Consider the following 18,547-nt stretch of genomic DNA (forward strand, 5'->3'; position numbering starts at 1 on the left):
GTATGATTCTATTTATATAGCATTCTGGAAAAGGCAAAACTATAGGGACACAGAGTAGATCAGTCATTGCTAGGGGCAGGAGACAGAGAGGCCACTGGGAACATGTGAAGTGATGGAATTGTTATATACCATGATTGTGGTGGTGTGGACATAACTCTATGAACCTGTGAAAACCAACAGAATTGTGCACTCAGTAGGGTGACTTTTATTGTATGTAAATTATTCTCCAGTGAACCTAACTTAAAAATTATTTTCTTTTTTTTTTTAAGATTTTATTTATTTATTCATGAGAGACACAGAGAAAGAGAGGCAGAGACACAAGCAGAGACACAGGCAGAGGGAGAAGCAGGCTCCATGCAGGGAGCCCGATGTGGGACTTGATCCCGGGTCTCCAGGATCAGGCCCTGGGCTGAAGGTGGTGCTAAACCGCTGAGCTACCCGGGCTGCCCTAAAAATTATTTTCATGTTGCCACACTAATTTCTCAAAACTCACTAGAAGAGATATGGGACAAGCATTGTTATCTTCATAATCTTGCAGAGGAGGAACTTGATACTTAAAGAAGATAAAAAACTAGCTAATATGTATGAGATACCTTCTAAGTCTGGGTCTTCCCAATGCCAAATCCAGTATTTTTCCTATCAGACTACACTATCTCTTTGGATACCCTGGAATAATGTTCAATTAAAATTAGTGAATTAAAACTAGTCCTCCACTCCTAGATTACCTCCTCAAGGCATCTCATATTGAAATTTTCCATACTGAAAACGCAATATTGAATATGACCACCAGGCAAACTTTAATTTCATAATGAATTTAATATAATGGTGCATCATGCCATTTTGGCAGCAAACATACCAGTGATTTAAAGCTTACTTAATAGGGGCTGTTGTCCAGGTCACAGAAAATAAATAGACCATTGTGCATTATAAAAGATGGATGACTTCTAGAGAAATATATTTCTCTCTCAGTAAATAAAATGTTGAGAGGAGCAACAAAAACTGAAATTGCACTCTGATAAATGCATATCAATGCTGTAGTTGGAATGTTTGAAGGAACAGGACAGGGTTAAACTGAGAGAAGGAGTGAGAGGGACTCTAAGACAATATCAAAACCAAAGATACAGAAAAAGAAATGGATGTTTGTATATTGCTCAAGAGCATGGAACCAAGATCTTATCATTTTAGGCTAAGTAAGACAACTTCTTGGATAAATATCTGACAATAGTGAGTATGCAGTATGTGTTGAGTAAATGAATGAATGATGACTTGAGTTATTCAACACAAGGATGGCTTGCTTTATGAAGTTGTCACCTACCACTTCATGAGCTGCAGGGATGTTATGGAATTAGACAGGTTGTTAGAAAACCATGAAGGATTTTTTTTTTTTTGTAATTGTGGTATAGTGGGGAAAAAAACCTGGAGTAGAGAATAGAGATGAGCTTGAATCCATGAAATTCGTGAGTGGGACTAGAAAGTCAGAAAAGTAAAAAAAAAAAAAATTAAATGAAACCTTTCTCAACAAATGATGCTGGAACAACTGGATCCACATGCAAAAAGATGAATCTAAACACACCTTACGTTTTTTAAAAAAGTAACTCAAAATGGATTATAGACCTAAATGTAAAATGCAAAACTATAAAATTCCTAGACAACATAGTTAAATATCTAGTTGTCTTTCTAAATACAAAACCTAGATGTAAAATGTAAGACTATAAAACTACTGGGAGATAACATGGCTTGAAAATCTAGGTTTGGTGGCGACTTTCTAGATACAAAACTAATAGCATAGCCCATGAAAGAAAAAAAAATAGGCTGGACTTCATTAAAATTAAAACTTCTGCTCTGACAAAGGCTCTCTTGAGAGAACAGAATGAGTCACAGAATGGCTGAAAATATTTGCAAAACATATATCTGAGAGAAGACTGGTATCCAAAACGTACAAAGAACTCTTATAACTCAACAATAAGAAAGCAAAGAATCCAATTAAAAAATGGAAAAAATACCTCTGTAGTCACTCACCAAAGCAGATATACAAATGACCAATAAGAATGTGAAAAGACACTCAACATCATGTGTCAACAAGAGACTGCAAATTAAAACAACAGTGAGATACCACTACACAGCTCTCACAATGGCTAAACTCCAAAACACAGATAGCACTGAATGCCAGCAAGGAAGTGGAGCAGTGGGAACTTGCATTCATTGCTGGCAGGAACAGAAAATGGTGCCGTAACTTGGGGCAAATGTATCACTAGGGCAGTGAAAATATTTTATATGATCCTGTAATGGTGGATACCTGTCATCATACGTTGGTCAAAATTCAGACAACATAAAGAGTGAATGCTAGTGTAAACTATAGAGTTTAGTTAACATCAATATCAATATTGATTCATCAATCTAACCACAGCCTAAAGCAAGATGCTAGTAAGAGAGGAGCCAAAGAGGGGGAGAATAAAAGGCTCATATATAATATTAGTGCTTAGGAGTTAACAAAAGTTTCTAAAAACATTAAATTAAATGATACTTCAAAGCATTTAATCCAAATTATAACAGATGCATTAAATATAAACTTAAAAAATAATTATTTTGTGCCATGGACAACCTCCCTTTCTGATCTCTTTCATGACTATACATTTAATAGGCTTGCAAATTAGCAGGTAAAAAAATACAATGTTATTTCAAATTTTATTTTACAATTTTCTAAAGTTCTTAAACTTCTTTCTGAAACCAAGATCTTGCAGACACTGCACTTATAGGATATGCTCATTTATCTAAATGTATAACGTAAGTTATTTCTTTATTGTCAATTATGCTGAAGATGTAAAACAGAATGGCCATTCATTTTAGTTGTGAATTATGCGGGCCTTTTAACAATGTATATTATTCTTCATTAGATTTCTCTAGGAACACTCATTCTTGCAATATTCTCTTAATTTATATCAGTGAATATATTTTATTTATGATAACAGATAAAAATTCCTAGTAGGTACATCTGTCAAGACTGGTCTTTTCCAACGAAAGATGCTACAGAAGACTCCACATTTATATTTATTAAATTTTATTGCAAATTCTCTAAAACTGTATGTTTCAAAGAATGGGAGTTTTGAGGATTATCTAAAAGTGTTTTTTTAAAAATACTTTCAAAAAATAAAATAAAAATAAAAATACTTTCCCCTTTAGTAGTGAAATTCATGATACATTGGTCCATTTCAAGCATATGTAAATAATGCACATGCACTGAGATATATTCAAAATGCATGTTAACAAAAAGAAGAGAATAAAAATTGCCTCAATCCAATCCTCCCACCTGTTATACCCACTATTGATATTTTGGAGTGTACTTTCTTATCATTTTACTATACACATTACATAGCTTTATACATAGAAATATCATATATGTGTATGTATGTATATATATATGTGTGTGTGTATATAGATATGTATATATGTGTGTGTGTCTATGTATTTAAATATACACATAAAATTCTCTTTCCCTTGGCCTCAAGCTCATTATTTTGAACTGTTTCCAAGTCAGTAAAAAAAAAAAAAAAAAAAAAAAAAAAAAGTTTACAATTTTTATACTTAGATTTGTTATATCAATAGTTTGATTTTTAAAGCTTCCAAATGGTAATGCACTTTTTTATTTTAAATTTTTTATTTAAGTATGGTTGACAATGTTACACTAGTTTCAGATGTACAGCATAATGAGTCAACTTCTCTGTACTTCATGCTATGCTCACCACAAGTGTAGCTCCCACCTGCCACCACATAATCTTATTACAATCTCATTGACTATATTCCCCGTGCTGTGCCTTTTATTCCCATGACTTACTGATTTCATAGCTGGAAGCCTGCATCTCCCCCTCTCCTTCACCCATTCTTTCCATCTCCCATTTCCCTTCCCTCTGGCAACCATCAGCTTGCTCTGTTTATAGATCTGATTCTGCTTTCTGTTTGTTTATTCACTTGTTTTGCTTTATAGATTCTACATATGAGTGAACTCATATGGTATTTGTCTTTTTCAGTCTGACTTATTTCATTCTCACGATTCAAAATTCATCAAGAATGAAAAGATACATGATAAAATGGCTATGAAAGTTTGTTCATTGCTGTCTCCCTCACCGCCAAAATTCTCTTCTCACCAGCAACAAGTGCTATTATTTTCTTGTAAATTTATCTGAATAAGAACTTATATATGTAAATACATGTGTGAACTTTCCCACTTTCTATATAGATGGCATTATACCCCCCTCTCTGTTCTGAACTTTGTTTTTGTTTTTTTAAATTAATAATGCATCATGGAGGAGGAAAACTCAGTAAAGAGTTTTCCCATTAGTTTTTATTGTTTCATAATACCCATTTAATGGATGTACCATAATGTGCCCAGCCGGTTCCTTACTGATTGGCATTTTATCTTACAAACAATGCAGCAACAAAGAAAGTATTTTGTGTCTTCTTGATTTTAATGCTTATAAATATATCTGCAGGGTATTATTTTAGAAGTGGAATTCCTGATCAAATGGCATTTGCATTTAAAATTGATGGACAAGGGATCCCTGGGTGGCACAGCGGTTTAGCGCCTGCCTTTGGCCCAGGGCGCGATCCTGGAGACCCGGGATCGAGTCCCACGTCGGGCTCCCGGTGCATGGAGCCTGCTTCTCCCTCTGCCTATGTCTCTGCCTCTCTCTCTCTCTCTGTGTGACTATCATAAATAAATGAAAAAAATAAAAATAAAAAAAATAAAATAAAATTGATGGACAAGACCAAATAGCTTTCATAAAGGTTCTACCAATTTATGCTTCCACAAATATTTTGATTTATCATAATTTTTAAATCCCTCCTCTGTTATTGCACTTCTAAGCTATTTGCAATCATTTGCTATTATTTACAAGGCTCTAATGAACATCTTAGGTTGTTAATAATTGTGCCATACTAAATTATTTCCTGTTGAATAAATCCTAAAAGCAAAAACGATGGGATTCTTTACAACCATTGATTGTTTAAATTAATTTCCACTACACTCTCACAAAAATATGTCATTGTGGAACTTTCCAGAACGCTTGGTGAGATGCAGAGAAGTAGTGGCTGCCCAAGCTGCGCCCAGCAACGCGCTCCTTCCTGCTCCCTCACACCGGCCTTGGGCCTCTCACCAGCTGTAGAAAATGGTGAAAGAAACCACTTACTATGGTGTTTTGGGGGTCAAACTCAATGTCACCCAGGAGGAGCTGGAAAAGGCCTAGAGGAAACTGGCCTTGCCACCCTGATAAGAATCCAAATGAAAAAGAGAAGTTTAAACAGATTTCTCAAGCTTATGAAGTGCTCTCTGATGCAAAGAAAAGGGAATTATATGACAAAGGAGAACAGGCAATCAAAGAAGGGGAAGCTGGTGGTGGTTTTGGCTCTCCCATGGACATCTCTGATATGTTTTTTGGAGGAGGAAGGATGGAGAGAGAAAGGAGAGGTAAAAATGTTGTACATCAGCTCTCAGTAACCTTAGAAGATTTATATAATGGTGCAACAAGAAAACTAGCTCTGCAAAGGAATGTGATTTGCAATAAATGTGAAGGCCAAGGTGCTAAGAAAGGAGCAGTCAAATGTCCCAAATGCCAAGGTACTGGAATGCCAATAAGAATTCATCAGATAGGACCTGCAATGGTTCAGCAAATTCAATCTGTGTGCATGGAGTGCCAGGGCCATAGGGAACGGATCAGTCCTAAAGATAGATGTAAAAGCTACAACGGAAGGAAGATAGTTCGAGAGAAGAAGATTCTAGAAGTGCTTATTGACAAAGGCATGAAAGATGGCCAGAAGATAACATTTCACGGTGAGGGAGACCAAGAACCAGGACTGGAACCAAGAGATATTATCATTGTTTTAGATCAGAAGGACCATGATGTTTTTACTCGACGAGAAGATCTTCTCATATGTATGGATATACAGCTGGTTGAAGCCCTGTGTGGCTTTCAAAAGCCAGTATCTACTCTTGACAACCGAACCATCGTCATCACCTCTCATCCAGGTCAGACTGTCAAGCATGGGGATATCAAGTGTGTGCTAAACGAAGGCATGCCAATTTATCGTACACCATACGAGAAGGGTCACCTAATCATCAAATTTAAGGTAAACTTCCCCGAGAAAGGCTTTCTCTCTCCTGATAAACTTTCTTTGCTGGAGAAACTCCTACCTGAGAGGAAGGAAGTAGAAGAGACTGATGAATTGGACCAGGTGGAACTGGTGGACTTTGATGCCAATCAGGAAAGATGGCGCCATTACAATGGGGAAGCAAATGAGGATGATGAACATCATCATCTTAGGGGTGGTGTTCAGTGTCAGACCTCTTAATGGGGCCAGTGAATAACCTGCCGCCATTTTATATGCAGTAGTGAATGGGTGAAGGACTATAATCATAGCTCATTATTGATAGTGAGCTCAGCTATTGTATTTGATTTAATATTCAACTATAGTAGTGTTTTAAAAGTTAAACGAAGAATAAACTCAAATATTAAAGCCAAAAAAAAAAAAACCCAAACAAAAATATGTCATTGCTTCTAATAGTTTTTCAGGTGAAGCTCTTGAACTTTTCCAGAATTCTTCCACCCCTAGAGTGTTAAACTCCAATATTCAATACTTTCAAAATACTCTTCTACCCTTTGAAGATTCTTGTACCCTTGCTCCTTTTACACATGTTCTAGACTATTCAGCTTTATTTTTTTTAAAGATTTATTTATTCATGAGAGACACAGAGAGAGAGAGGCAGAGACATAGGCAGAGGGAGAAGCAGGCTCCATGCAGGGAGCCCGATGTGGGACTCGATCCTTGGACTGGATCATGCCTGGAGCCAAAGGCAGACACTCAACTGTTGAGCCACCCAGGCATCCCTAGATGACTCAGCTTTAATGCCTGTCTATCTGCTCCATCTTATAGTCACTCCCTTCTCTATCTAGTCAGGATCCCATAATTCATTATCTTGGTTGCTCTCCAACATCCTTAACCCTTGTTCCTATTTCCTATATCTGGTAAAACTAAATTTCAGATCAACCTAAGACCCAGATTTCTATGCTTTAGGGACTTAGCTGGCAGTGCTTACTGGCCTTTCCTACAGACTTCAAAGCAAGAAGAAAAAGTTGAGCCAGAGCCAAGACAAACTGAAGAGGTAGTTTTATACTGTGCACCAATCACCTCTTACAGCTTCCCTGGTCTGTTCTGTCTTATTTCCCCAGAGATGATATTTTAAGTCTTCAGCTCATTCCTTAAACACACTACTCCACACTCTCCTTTCTCACTCACAAGAGATAATTTCAGGATTTTATAGAAAAAATAGAAGACATTAAAGGGGAAAGTATCTCCCTTCTCTCCATGCTCCCCACCCCCCCCCCCTTTCGAAGTTACAAACATCTTTGTCTCCATTCCTCCAGTGAAAGGGATGTAAAGCAGACACTGGCTCTTCTGCTTAAGCTCTTTGAAGGACTTCCCTGCTGCTTTAAGATCAGCTCTTAAGGTGACCTACAGTGTTCTTGGTGATTTGAGCCTTTGCAGCCTCATTTTTATGTCTCTTCACTTCCATTTATAGTTTATACTCCAAATCAATTCCCTGATTTGCCACATTTGTCCTAATATCTTAATCATCTTTTTAAAATGCATTTATTCCCCTTCCCTTTACCAGTATACCTCCTATATTTTTACGACTCAGCTCAGATGTAATATTTTCTAGAAAATCTTCCTAGACTCCTCAGGCTTGGTTGGATGTCCCTTCTAGATGATCTTATGGATCTTTTTGTTAGACTTTAACCATAGCATTTATCACATAGTACACGATAACCTGTTTCATATCATCTATTCCATTAATTAAAATAATTAATGAATAAACTGGCTTGTATTTGTTGTTTGGTTTATCTTTTTCTAATTTTTTTATATCTTACTCTCGATATGTTTCAGAGTTTCTAATGCAGATGCTTTGATTTGAAAATATAATCAGATTAACTGATCATAATGATTTTTGTCCCCCAAAGAATTCTTCATTCTCATGCTTTCTTACTAAACATACATGCTGCATTTGAGATGGAGGGTGATCTGCTAAAAATCATCTGCTTATAAACTAAGAGCTACATAAACAACCATTAATCAATACCGTTTTATGATTTTTTATTTTAATGCCATAATAAAATAAAATATTATTTTTATGTTTTCAAGTTAACTAAAATATTCTTTGTGTGATACATATTTCTTCCTATCAGTCATAAATGTAAGGTAGCATTACAAAGACTAGTAGTAGGTTCCAACTTTGACCTATGTTTTATCTATGATTGCAAAATATATTTTATATGTGAAATATTTTTTTCCCTCAAGACAAATGCTTCAATGCATTTTTTTTCCTTAAGAAGAAAGGATAATAGAGCAGCTCTATAGCATAAAAGAAAGCATATAGCAGTGTCATGTGAATCCAAATTTGGAAGGAGAAATAAATGTCTGTTCCAAGGTTCAAGACTTGATATAATCAACAATAAACATAGGAACAATTTTAGATTTGGAATAGAATTTTAACAGCGTCCTCTAAAATGAGTTGTAAAAGGATTCAATGCTACATCATGGTTGGAAACAGAGAATTGTACTTTTATGACCTGATGGCTTAATCAATATGGAAATTTCTACAACTATCTACTCTGCACTAGGATATGAAGATGCAGGACTCCAAGTTATCATTTTGACATTTGCAATATCATTTAAATAGAAAAAGAAGTCAACCTCCACATTTAAGTAACTATTAAAATATAGTTGAAGTTGACTATTCCAAGAAATTCAAATGTTATTTCCTGACAAATTCAAGAATTAAGTTAATAGGATGTTAATTTATTTGGCTATAAAAATTAATTTTTGAGCAGATGTCTAGGTTTTTTTATGCTATTTACTATCTGACAGTTTAAAAATACTTATTAAGAATCTGCTATATGGCAGGCACTGTTTGGCACTGGGCTAAGAGCATAAGTAAGATAGAGTTTGGCATCTTTGGATGTCATCATGGAATTCAGAAGCAGCTACCTAAAACAAGTTCAGTACAATGTAGTTAAGTGTAATAACATCTAAGAACTATAAGAGTTATTGAAATGTCAAGAAAAAATATAACATTGATTGAACTAAAATTCAGTTCAAAGGTATAATTCAAGTTCATTCAAGATGAACAGAAAGGGGAAAGGTATGCGCAAATGAGGCAGGCTGAAGACAGTACAAATTTAGATCCGTACCAAATATAGGCATCTGTAAGCACTGTAAGTCAACCATAATCCTTGACATATGTGGTTACAAAGGACAAATTAAACTAGTACTACTTTTAGTTACTCTTTACCTAAATACCAGACACTATAATTTAACATACCTTACCCCTAACTTATGTTATTCATTCTGGAAGGTGAGATAGACAGCTACCTATCTCAGAAGCTTAAGGGAGTTAACTTCCAAGTGAGAGCACAATACACACATCAATCATATTTTCAACACTAAAAATCTAAAGTATTACATCTTACCTCTTGCCTTGCTAGTTACCACCCATCATCTCAAAATATAACCATGTGGTCATCATGAATCAGTGCTTCCGTGACTTAACACTGCAGTCAAGGCTCATAGAGGATTTATTTTAAAAATATTTTTTTCTGAAAAGATTGATTTATAATTGGTAAATTATTAACGAATTATAATTGCACTTTGGAATAAAATTGTGTTTGTTATCATAAAAAAATAAAAGAGTGGAATTAATGTTAAGAAAAAAGGATGTTAAGAACAAGCAATAGCTGAGTGCTGCCCACAATGGGGGTAATGACATAAGACAAGGCATAAAATATGAGGGAAGGTATACAACACACAAGCCACAAAGTTTTATAAGCCTGCAATGATGTCACACTACCAGCAAAATTATAAAGCGATTCCGTTCTTGTACATAAATATTTTTAAATGTTAATATGTCCTTTTTCTGGAATGCTGCACAAGAGTATGCCATATGTATTTAGAACTCCTCAGGACATTTGGTAGAGAGCAAAATGGCTAAGCAGATTACAGTGAATTCAGGAAAAGAAAATGCTATCCATAAAAACAAAAATGAAAATGACTCCTATCATCAAGGAGCATTTAAAAATTTTAAAAATGTACTCCAATGTTTATATTATCCATAGCAGGGTTTAGAAAATGCTGTGAAAATGACATCTTGTAATATCCCCTTATCTGCTCTATGAGTCATTGCTACATAATTTAGGGATGGGAAAAAAAAAACAGCTTTTACTGCTTTTATTAACGCAGAGCAAATACAACTTCCAAACCCTGTATTACATTTTTTCATCCGAATGACAATTGGAAAGGAAACGAAGATTCTAAAAGTGTTAAAGTTGTGCTTGGCTATGAAAAAGGAATAAAATAAGATTTTTTTTTAGATAAGCATTTGCATTGTCAGTACAAAAATAAAACAGAGATTCTGAATTTTAGATTAGCCCTTATATTTTCTGAGAGTTTTATAAATTCTGTGTATTGTAGAGAAATGTATGGATGCTCAAGGCAACTCCTTAAAATTGAACATCTACAGAGGGCAATTATCATAATTCACTATGAAATGCACTTTAATATCTTTGTCAGAGTCAAATGCCTAAATGATAGGGGATGAAATTGTTAAGAATTTTCTGACTAATGCAACTGCACTTATTCCCAAAGTTCCCACGATGCAGTGTTAACAAAAGATTGTTAATAATATGCTTTGCCCTTATGAATCTCAGTCACCTGTAAGTCAGCATATCTCTTGTTCAGTTGTATATTCCTGGCTCATAAAAGGGATGCAATAAATATTGAATTAATGACTAGAAAGAGATCAATAAATACTTAGAGCCTGTGTGATAAGCAATAAATCAGTCATCATTCTCTTTTGAACAAGGTCAACAATCCAGCCAGTACTTTCTTTCTTTTCTTTAAGATTTTATTTCTTTATTCATGAGAGACACAGAGAGAGAGGCAGAGACACAGGCAGAGGGAGAAGCAGGCTCCCCCCGGGGAGCCCAATGCGGGACTTGATCCCAGGATCCCGGGATCACGACCTGAGCTGAAGGTAAGACGCTCAACCCCTGAGCCACCCAGGTGTCCCAGATGTGGAAATTTATAGAGAAATTGACTTACGGATGATTTCAGCCAAGTTGAGTTAGAGCTCCAAAAAGCAAGAAATTGAATAATTGAACTCATTAATGTTTAAGAAAATAGGTAAATATAAGGAAGCTTTTGATATCTGATCCTCCTAAAGGTTTCTGATTGATTTTGTGTTCTACTAGATTTAGTTTAAATCTGTTTTCTGTTATTTAAATCCTCTATGACAGAATTCTTCAATATGAAGAAAGTGGTCCACAATCCCATAAAATACTATATTTTCTCTACAAATACCCAAATCTGAACAATTTGGGGTGCTTAAATGAGCAAAAATCAGTTCTTTTGGGAGACGGCTAAGTTGCAGATTTAGTCTATTCTAATTTGTTTTCCTTTGCTCTGATTAGAGGTTTCTTTTCCTCTCATACTATGCTCTTTTTAACTATTAGAAAAAAAAAATAATCCCACTTTTCTGGTTTGGTATTCCACACTAAATGCCTTATCTTTTAGGCCAGACTCAAGGTATTCCTTATCCAGTCCTGAAACCCTGAACAATTTCAATAAGAAAAAAAGGGTTAACATGAAGAAAGAACAGCCTGGTTTGAAATGACTTTAGCTGAACAATCAGGGGAGACCAATTAACTCAGTCAGAGATTTTACTCCCATTATAGGCCTCTACTTCAGAACTGTTCCCCAATCAATGTTCCCAAATTTGTTTGATGCTTGGCTCATTTTGTTCCCCTTTGCATGGCAGTGCGTTTTATATTACACTATGTATAGCTTTCCCAATTGAGTCCATATAAAATAGCTTGTTTCAGATAATATGAATCTTTTATGCATTAATTTCGTCTTTCTGAAGCTGTGTATCCTAGTTTCTGGCAGAGCAAAACCTGCTGTACACAATTGTTGGCTTTTATTCATTCACAAAATAAAGATTTCCTAAGTACCTCCCACGTGCCTGGCACTGTGCTGGGAACAGGGATTCAGAAATGAATGAAACATAATCTGGTCTCTGACAAAGCTGTAACTCTATTATAAGGGAGAATTACAGGATAAAAAAGGTACCAAAGACTAAACGTTAAGGGAGAGCTTCCTGAAGATTTTGATGTGCGAGTCAGTTCTTAACCTGGGTGAGAAGGAAAACACCAAGTGAGGGGGGACACCAACAGGTGCCATCAAAGATTCGGCTGGTGCCTGTGGCCGGTCAGTTGAATGATCACCAGTCCCAGGCCTCTGGCTCCCAGTTTTAACTCCAGTTTCCATCTGGGACAAGGACATGACCCTGAACACCAGTCAGGTTGATGTGAAACGTGAGGGTCTTTATCAATCTTTCCATCATTCCCGCCTCCACTTTAACTATCGGTCCTCAACCTAGCAATGGTTTCAGGTGGTCTGTGAAGCCCACTAAAGTTGTATGTAGCAGTCTGAATGTATGTGCAATTTTCTGGGGAGACTTCAAAAGCTCTTATCAAACTTTCAAAAAGGTTTGCCCCATGCCTCACCTCCCTAAACAACAACAAAAACCAGAAAACTTCTAGATCTCTAATGGCATGTCTTACCTGATGCTGACTACTACCATCACAACCTTGCATCTGTAGAGTGTGACTCTGGTCTGGCTAAGCATTCTGTTCACAAAGCCTTCCCTACCTGGAAGAAGTTCTCTCTCTCTCTCTCTCTCTCTCTCTCTCTCTCTTGCTGGTACCCACCTGGCAGGACCCTCACGTCACAGTATATTCATTTGGTTCCTGGTAGTAGCATTCAGCCAACCCTGACCAGAGTTATGCTACTTCTGACATTGGAATTTTGCAAGTACACGAAATTCATTTATTGTATCTAATCCTAAGCATGATTTTGCAACTGAATCTTAACGTCTGCCAGTCTTATATTGAAGACTGAATTGGTCTACACCTGGGTTTGGCAAAAACAAACAGATAAATAAAATGGTACAAGATTTTGCAAAGAGAAAAGGCAAAGTTTCATTTCCACTTAAGGTTCTACAACGTTCTCTTTGTCTGCTTATACCTACATGCTCCCAAAGTGCATAAGATTTTTTTTTAAACCAATGAAACTCATTTGAGATGATATTAATGAAACTAGCAGGCTTATTTAATTCCTTTCTGAATAAGAGATGCTCATGTCATTGACACTGTGCCCCCAAAGAAGGACAATATTACCATCAGTCTGAGACAATTGTTCGAGACTAAATTAAGTGTCCTTTCCTTTCCCTGGCTGCCTTAGCACTTTGAGTATATTTTTCTGATTGCAGTTTCTTGTTTGGACTGTGTGCATATTATATGTGTTCATTTCTCTCTCTTGTTAGCTTTTAAACCCTTGGGTTTGGACTCTGGCTTGATATTGTTTATATTCCTTACCCCTGAAACGTATTCTTGGTATGCAGTTTAACAAACTTAATAGGATAAATTAAGAGTATGATAAAATGTTGTTTCCCTACCAATCACCATAACCATATTCATTGTTCTCTCAGTGGTTACTTTCACAGATATCATGTCTCAAGTGGCAATACTGAAGAGTCTCTAGGAAACTGTTAAGCACCTCTGGATGTTGTCCTTGTAAACAGCTAAGAACTCTAATTGTCTAAATATGTGTACACACACCCTCACACACATACCTCTGCATGTGTAAAAATATTACTTATTCATATAAAGTAATATAATGTAATACAATATCACATATCAAGGAATTAAAAAGAGAATTATTTGCCGCAGAAGTATCAAATTCTATGACGGTCTAATTCTTTAAAAGCTCTGATAAGACACAGTATGAAATACTGCACTGTACCTATTTTAAGCAGTATACTCAAATCAGATAAAAGCGGTCCCTTTAAATCAAATTTATAAGAGCAGAAGATCGATTAACTTTTCCACTGAGGAAAAATTTCTAAAAATAACTTAATTATAAGTACATACATATACAGAAATGCAAAGAAGAAAATTTTTCTTTTAGATCTTTGCATCTAATCATCTATTATTAGATCATTTATATTTAGAAAAGTCAAGGTCAAGAAAGAAGCATAGAAAAATAGATGGAAAGTTCAAGACCAAGTACAATAATGTTGTGTGAATACAACACAATTCTGAGAGCCATCGCAAAATTTCCTTAACTCTTAAAAAAATTTTCAACTGGCTGAGACTCATAATGTAAACACAAGATTATAGTATCTTCCTTCCAAATAGTTCTGTCAAGAGCTAATTTATTTCAACATACCAAACTATATTAATAACTAATGTTTCCCTATTTCTTACCAGTGGGAGGAGAACCAAAATAAATTCATAATATGAACAAGAAAATCATATACTGCTGAGCTTCAAAATACTGGCAACAAATCTAACCACAGTAAATTCTGTCCCTTAACTTATAACTGGTACATTGATATACTTTAAAACAGCTGCATCTTATTTTAGGATATAAACAATTATTATTGAGATCAGGAAAGCCGAATGAACTACAGACCTGAAGGCTCTGGCAGCACAAAACTCTGTTAGAGCTCTAGTTAGCAACTTAGGAAAAAAAGAAGTGTCAACAACCAGCCAACTGTCACCCTGAACAAAGTTGGAAAGGTCAATATGATGCTTTGATGGTTAGACAGACTGCCTTATGGGTAAGAAACTTTTTTAAAAAGCATCTATAGAAAAAAGGAAGAATTGCACAGCCATATCTATGGGGAACCATTTATTAAATGGGTCAAGGAACACATATTTCAAGTAAGACTGTTGGCAATAAAGGGCATAGATTCAGCCTGTAATAAACATCAGCCTGATGTTCACTGAAATAACACTGTCAGGGCTGCCCTTTAGAACATTGATCCAGCACTGGTAAATATTGGATACAAGAACAGTTTGGCAAGTGAAAACCATGGGCATTTTGTAATTGTATTACAAGAAAAAACAAAGTACCAAGTGGAAAGCAGTAAGGAGTGACAAGTCATTGCCAAATGTCCTTAATTTTGAGATGCTAGCGAAAATCTCTTAGCCATGAGGCATGTGTGTCTGGTAGCATCGACTAATATTAAAAGCATCCATTTTAATATATTAAGGATAGCAAAACCAAATGAACAAAATTTGAATTTTTTTTTGTTATTCCAAGTCCTTCGATGCTCCCTCTCACAGCAAGAGTTATTGCAGTGATCTTAAAGTTGCACCTTTTCTACCAGCTGCTCAAAATTCAAACCTCATAATCCAATATTGAAATAAAGCATTACCGAAGCCAGATCTTAATTCATGGTTTCGCTCAACAGTTTGGCAAGTGCGTCCACTACGTACACAGATGAAATAAATATGATTAAACTGAGAGTGTCATGTGAATCCCATTGATCAATGTTGCCTTTGGGCTTCAGACCAATTATACTGGAGTCATAGAAATTTCTTAGCATACCACTGTATCAACATTTCCCTCTCCCTCTCCTGGATTTACTTTCTTATCGCTATCTGAATTAGGGAAATAGCTTAAAGCTTGATGGGAACACTGAACCAATAATAAAAGCTTATAAAAGATGACCAGATATTCACCATCTTACCACAAAACCCAGCAAAGTAGCTGGAATATTGGAGGACTGGAAGTGGATTCAAGAGGGAACTGAATCAAGGCCAAATTTCACCCATAGTGACTCACTTCTACTTTCTTTGGCTAGAATTCATCACATCAACTCAAATAGGAAAAAGAGGAGATGATGTCAGAATTCTCCTAAGGTCTGAGAGCTCTTGGCTTGTTAAGGCGCCACATAAACAGAGCTCATCCTTGCTGTAGAAATGTGTAAAAAGGAAAGAAGGTAGATTATCAAACGCTCAATGTCTTTTTGGAACATGAAATTTGGCAGCTGTTAAATTGAGTCACTTGATAGAATCTTTAAAAAATTTTCACCCCTTTTGCCCAGAAAATTGGAAAAATGAAGCATAATGAAACAGGACTTAATAAGATGTTATTTTCCTGCCGTTTAAAGTTAAATAAAATTCCATAAAGTGCCTAAACTTTTGCATGAAATACACGTGGGAAAAAATGTAAGGATTTTTGCTCTTTTATAGGCCTTCAAAAAAGCAATTTAAAATTGAATAAAAAAGAAAGATATTATCTGAACTGTAGGTATTGTGAAAATTGTACTGAGAAAATTAAAATACTAGTTTGCGCCGCAGCCATAAATTACTAAACTAATTATCTAGTAGCAGGCATAACTGAATCATTCAAAGGGGTAATTAGCAATCAGACATAATGAGTGCTGCTACTATTTCTTGTCATACTGTATTTAGCTTCCATGCAGCCTGAAGGAACTGAATTATTTCCTATCCTTCTCAGAGGGCATTACTGCTATATTGAGTGCATCAGCCCATATTATTACTCCCAGAAGTTTAATTCTTCACTGGACTGCACATTTCTGATTTCCCCTGTCAAAAGTTTCCCAGTTCTCTCAGGTTCTTTAAAAGCAGTCATCTTCTTAGTCATCATTCCTTAATATATATGTAAACTGTATCAAAACCAAATTATAGATTTCCTTTGTTAGTTTGAATGAATTCTAATGAATTCTGATTTAGTAGCTTCGGCTATATCATTTTAAATGGTATTTTCTGGAGTAATAGCTAAAGTTTTATTTATTATAAATCAAAATACCTGGAGAACGTTTCAGAATATATATATTTTTTAAACAAAATCATGAACAATGCTCTCATTCTTTTTTCTTTTTTTTTTTTCTTCTTTTTCTGAACAGCTTCTGCAGGCTCAGACTCAGGCCTGTGTCCTGAGACATGGAAATGAGTAAGACATGGTCCCTGCATCAAGAATCACACAGTCTATTAAAAAGAGATATGTACTTAATATTTGCATGGGGGAAAGGCTACCAATGAGGCAAATGAGAGCAATGGCATGTATCAGCACGCTATCCTCTGCCCTTTCCCTCACTGCCTCTTTATGTTATGAGCCAATGTGAAAGATTAGGTGGAGGACTAGAATCGATAAATGCAAATCAATTAGGAGAAAGAGTTTATTTTTGAGAAAAAAATTAATTCAGTCCACTTTTTTTTTTTTTAATTCAGTTGAAGTTTACTAAACACCCACTACATGAAAATGCATTGGTTCTGAACCTTTGCTTCAGAAAGCTCACGTTCCGAGTTACTGATCAAAATTCTCAGGTGGAGCAGAGCTGGGGAGCCAGGCCTGGGAACCACTGCATGAAGGCACTGAACAGCTTTAAAAGCAGCAAATCCCTTGCTCAGTCCCCCCGTTTAGCCAAAGAATGTGCGGGGACATTTATGGTAGAAGGCAGGCTACAACTCTAAAGGAAAGGGTTTTGAATAATGAGAAAGAGCTTTGCAAGCAGCACTCAAAGAGGATCATATGCTTTTATTTTCCAGAACCCATCAAGGAACATAGCATCCCTGTCTCTCTCTGCTGCGAAGGGTGCTAAGTGCTTCAAAGCCCACCACTTTTGCATCTGGGGAGAGGACTGCATCTCTTGCAATCCTGTTCTGTCTGAACTCAAACAGCACTGAATAAAAACAAAAAGAAAGATTGATAGAAATACAGACATATTTTGGGAGATGCAAAGTTCTGTCTTTAAGGACTTAGGTTTTAATATCCTGAGAGGACATCCTTCTGCAATTAGCACAGAAACAGTGAGACGGGGAAGAAAATCAAACCGTTCACGAGCAAGACCTGTGGTATGAGCTTAATATTCTGGTTTCATTATTTGGACAGGACAGGATCACAAGTCAGCTGGATACTTGCATATTATCATTACATTTGAAGATAAAAGTGGCCCATTATACTGCTTCAGATTCTGAATGTCTTTTGAAATGGTGCAAAGCAGAGAGAAAGGGGGAAGAAGTAAACAAGAGCCCAGCATCCACCATGCAGCAAGCATAACACTCAAAGCTTTTAAATGCAGAGACATACATGAAGCTATCAGGAGATTCCAGGTCCAGGTTTCACCGTAAGAAAACCAACCAGCCCTACTGCTCACCCATGGATCACACAGAGAGGCCTCAGGCTGGGAGAGGTGAGGCCCCAAACCCTAACTCAAAGTACAAATCCTCAGGATTCAGGAAAGGCGTGCCAGCTGTTCTCCTTGTCTTCATTTGGGGCTTTTTACCTAACTAGGGTCAATGCTTCTAAAATCCAGAGTCACAGAGGCAATACTCTGAAGTTATTCCCCTACTGCAGAAAAAAAGAACTAGCTTCGAACAGTGCTTTGTTAAGTGAGAACAAATTCTAGTGTGACTATAATCCCGTATGCAGGTTGTTCATCATCTCTCTTCATAAACTGTGCACCATGCGAGGAGCCAGAACCTGAATTGAGGCAAAAAAAAAAAATCTTTGTTTTTAAATTAACGTTATTTTTAACAAATCAAATGGAAACTCTGTGGGTTGTTCATCAATTCAAACGTTGTCAGCAACCAAACCACAAAACCTCTAACCTCTGCCTCGTGTATATATA

At 36.1% G+C, this 18,547-nt stretch overlaps 1 protein-coding gene and 1 pseudogene across 15 annotated transcripts in view; one reads left to right on the plus strand and one right to left on the minus strand.

Moving 5' to 3' along the window:
• Window positions 1-18,547, minus strand: part of RALYL (RALY RNA binding protein like) — a 707,896-nt gene that overhangs the window by 435,835 nt on the left and 253,514 nt on the right. The window lies entirely within an intron of this gene.
• LOC144300180 (dnaJ homolog subfamily A member 1 pseudogene) lies at window positions 5,163-6,342 on the plus strand (annotated as a pseudogene).

Source organism: Canis aureus, chromosome 28, assembly GCF_053574225.1.
Source record: "Canis aureus isolate CA01 chromosome 28, VMU_Caureus_v.1.0, whole genome shotgun sequence".
NCBI lineage: Eukaryota > Metazoa > Chordata > Mammalia > Carnivora > Canidae > Canis > Canis aureus.